The sequence below is a fragment of the Clytia hemisphaerica genome, unplaced genomic scaffold (assembly GCF_902728285.1).
Source record: "Clytia hemisphaerica strain Z4C2 unplaced genomic scaffold, Clytia hemisphaerica genome assembly, whole genome shotgun sequence".
NCBI classification, from domain to species: Eukaryota; Metazoa; Cnidaria; class Hydrozoa; order Leptothecata; family Clytiidae; genus Clytia; species Clytia hemisphaerica.
Window position 1 is genome coordinate 66,900 of NW_027103513.1, and position 3,807 is coordinate 70,706.

The following is a 3,807-nucleotide window of genomic DNA, read 5'->3' on the forward strand; positions in this document are numbered from 1 at the left end:
AACATATAACAAACAAATTTATCAAAAAAATTTTTTGAAAATTGAATGCAAATTTTGATGACGTCATCAATTGTATCAACAATTGACAAAAATCACCCAAAAAACTCAAAAAAAATGATGTTTCTTAAAATTGCTATTGAAACAGATGGAGAAACACATTCTCCTTCATTTTGCTTTTACTTGAAAGCTTTTACAATGTACTAAATGGAAATTAAAATTTAAATCAACAATTTTGTCATGACCTTCTACTATAGCGCGCCAAAACCGAAGAAAATGTTTTAAACTTTCAAAACCGCGTAAAATCAGAACATTTCAACTTTTTCAAGTCGGTGATACTTTTTTTTGTCATATTTATATTCATTTTTTGCTGCTAATTCTACTTTAAGATGTAATAGAAGCATTACAAATGAAATGGACCATTAAAGTATACCTGGTAACATGTTATAGTATCTTGGAGTAAGCACATAAAAAGAGCAAAATAGCCTGCGCTGCAGTTGTGGGATGGTAGTGGTCACCGACAAACCTGTCATTCCCAGCCGGCAAAAAAAACGTTTAAAAAACGTTTAAAAAACGTTTTTCACAACGTTTGGAAAACGTTTTTTTCAGGTTGTATTTGTCGCATTTTACAACGTTTTTTCACAACGTCAAAAAAACGTTTTTCAAACGTTTATAGATTACGTTTTTGCAAGACGTTTAAAAAACGTTGTTTCAACGTTTTCTTCTAGCTACTTGAAGGACGTCTTTTTGGAACGAATTATGGACGTCTCTAGGACGTTTCCGGGACGTCTTAATTTTATTAATTTCGGTATGGTACGTTTCTGAGACGACTTAAAAACGTCTTTAAAAGTTATTTTAGATTAGTTTGAACACGTCTCTAAGACGTTCTTTGCCAAAATAACTCCTATTCATTGCACTATTATGATAAAGACCGTACACACATTTGAATTTTCTTTGAATGCTCTTTTCTATACAATTTTCTGGGTATGAAAATCTACAATCAGTATAAATTAAACGTAATGAAATCAAAAATTTGATGTTCTTTCTCTTCCGTCCTTCCTTTCTGGCATCTTTGTGATAATCATTCCAAACGTTTCCAGTATGATTGTTATTCGAAGTGTTAAAAACGATATCTTGATTGCGATTTCTTTGGTCTCCTTCACACATTTGCGATCCTGACAAAATAACAGACAAATAGTAAATTTGATGTTTAAAGATTTTTTAGCTGCGGTTGTGACGTTGAAAACTATCTTTTCTTTCCACGGGAAAAAGAATGCTCCAGAAGGATAAAGAAAAAACTTCTTAAATTTCATGGCCAAACTTTATGTTTCACGAAATGTATTCTACCAAGGACTTTGCTAAATTATTGTCGTTGAGACAGGGGTGTTTTCAAGTCAAATTTCAGTAGTTTAAAGTACCAAGCTCACTCAGTGATGCAGGGGTATTCGCAAGAAATTAGCATAGTTTTGGAAAGATATTATTAAAGTCTTGTTACATTTCACCTACCTTTACTAGCATATTTTCGGTACTTTCTGCTGGCGACCACACAAAGTCAGCTGAGGATAGTCGCAATAAGGAAACCAATAATACACTCCAGCTTGAATCTGAGGGAAAAGAAGTTAAAATAAAAAGTTTTAACATAAAGTTTACTGAAGATAATGTAATTTTTCCAGGGTTTGCTCTCAAAAATAAATATCATCAGAAATTGAAACCTGAAATAAGCTACACCGATAAAGCCTCTAAGAATTAACTTAAATATCAAAAGCATTTTCAGTTTAATGTAAACTACTTACATTATCTAGTTGATTTTTGTAAGAGAACCAGCTTCTTCCAGTCTTCGTGCATGAAACATCCAACTTTTACAGAACCTTTACTTTGTTTAATTTTTGTTTTGAACTACAAGTTATTTCGAATTCGAACGTTTGAACGTTCGAACGTTCGAAAGCTGTCCAGAAAAGAAGCCATTCCATTGTTAATTCGGCGGACGATGGGGGCGGCGAGTGGATGGGACGGGGAGCGGGTGCGTGGTTTTGTAATTTGGAAAGGGCGTGACAGAGAGAATCTACGGGTGGGCGATCTTACGAGGTATTCAAACAGGGAGTGGGCGTTTTATTAAAATATATTTAACGCTTAAAGAGAAGTCAATAAAGTAATAGAGAAAAAGATATATAGAATATCTTTCCTATCTCAGAGCAGGTAGGTAAAAGTCTCAGAAATTTTCTCGGGATAAAAGCTGAGAGTCAATGAGGTTATATTTATATATTTCAAAAATAAATCTTGGGCACTACACTTTCGTCTCAAAAAAACGTTTTATAGACGTTTAAAAAACGTTGATCAAAATCACGTTTAAATCAAGTTTAGAAAAAACGTTTATTAAACGTTGTTAGCAAAACCTTTGAAAAACGTTTGGATTATAACGTTTCAAAAACGTTTTATAAACGTTATGAAATAACGCGTTTTCTCTACAACGTTGAAAAAACGTATTTAAAACGTTTTTTGGCAACGCGTTTTTTCACAACGTAATTTAAACCTAAAAAAAACGTTTTGAAAACGTTGTGTGCCGGCTGGGTTGGGACTAAAATAATTGACCAATGAAAAAAGTTTTTTAACCGAACCATTCCCCGTAAAATTTGATGAAAAGTCATAAAATTTCAGCTTCATAGCCTCACTAGTTAAAAAATGCCAGCCAATTTTCTAACAGGGGGGGCACTTTGTGCCCCCCCCTCCTCTCAGTAGGTAGGGTTAAGGCCGGGAAGCGGTAAAAACGATAAAAAGTGTTCGGGAAACGGTATTTTTCAAGAGCCACGGTGACGGTAAAACACCTGATTTTTCGTCCGGGATGAGGTAATTCTTATAAAAAACAACGGTATTTCGGTAAAAGCCATACGTAGACGGTGTACATAAAATTTTCGGACTATAAAATAGCTTGTCACAGGAGTCAACAAAGGTGAAAAAACGCGAAAAACACACAAAAAATAAGGATCTTACATTTCATAAAAAACCTTATTTGAAACGTTAATGCAGATGTGCACGGGGCTTGATAAAGCCCGGTTCCTATGAAAATGTTTTGTTCACGTCTTTTCTCCTTTGTTCCACTTGAGCTTCTCTTCGAAGAGAAAAAGTTTTACGTCCGGAGCGCAGGAGATATGACCGTAGCCTAGGATAAACCAGTCAAAGATTCGAATTTTTGAATGTTTTTTTTTCCAATTCGATCAGCTTGTCCTATCTGTCACCTCGAAACTTTGGGATAGGCTGGAGTCTACAAAAATGGTCGAATTTTCGGCTGAAATTTTGCACGCTTTTTCTTGTTCCTTGGCTGAATCCCTGGGGTGTTTCTTTTATTCAATGATTTATCCTAGCCCAAAGGGCTAGATTTGCAGCTTCAACCTTTATCCAGCAAAAAAAATGAAGCACGACTTTGTGACTTGATTGAATTTCGAGGTGATGGATAGGATCTAGCATTTTCATTGTTCTCAGAGTGCGAGATCAAGAAAAGTAGGCGGCAAACGCTATTTCGCATCTCTCAAACCAGTGAAATTACATGATTTTAGTCAGGTGACTTTGGTAGGAAATTCTACCAAAGCCCAAACAAGGATGAGACAAACAAGAATGAGCTTCACTTTTTGATCCAGGCCGCAGATCTAGCACTTCCGGCTTTACAGATATCTATGGTTTTTTTCATTTTTTCAAAGTTTTGATTTCTTTGGGCGTGGTCACAAGTTTTAGCCTCAAAACAAAGGCTAAACTTTAGGGCCGACTAGAAACTTCTAAAATTGTCTGATTAGGCTGAATTTTGCAATCGAAACAAAA

The 3,807-nt window shown here is 35.1% G+C and overlaps 1 long non-coding RNA gene across 1 annotated transcript; it reads right to left on the reverse strand.

The window, feature by feature from the left end:
* Positions 1-904: 904 nt before the first annotated feature.
* On the reverse strand, positions 905-2,238 carry LOC136799324 (uncharacterized). Its single transcript, XR_010845511.1, has 3 exons — positions 1,791-2,238; positions 1,504-1,601; positions 905-1,172 (listed from the first exon to the last, which is right to left on the reverse strand). It is a non-coding gene; the product is annotated as an uncharacterized lncRNA (long non-coding RNA).
* Between the last annotated feature and the right edge of the window lie 1,569 nt (positions 2,239-3,807).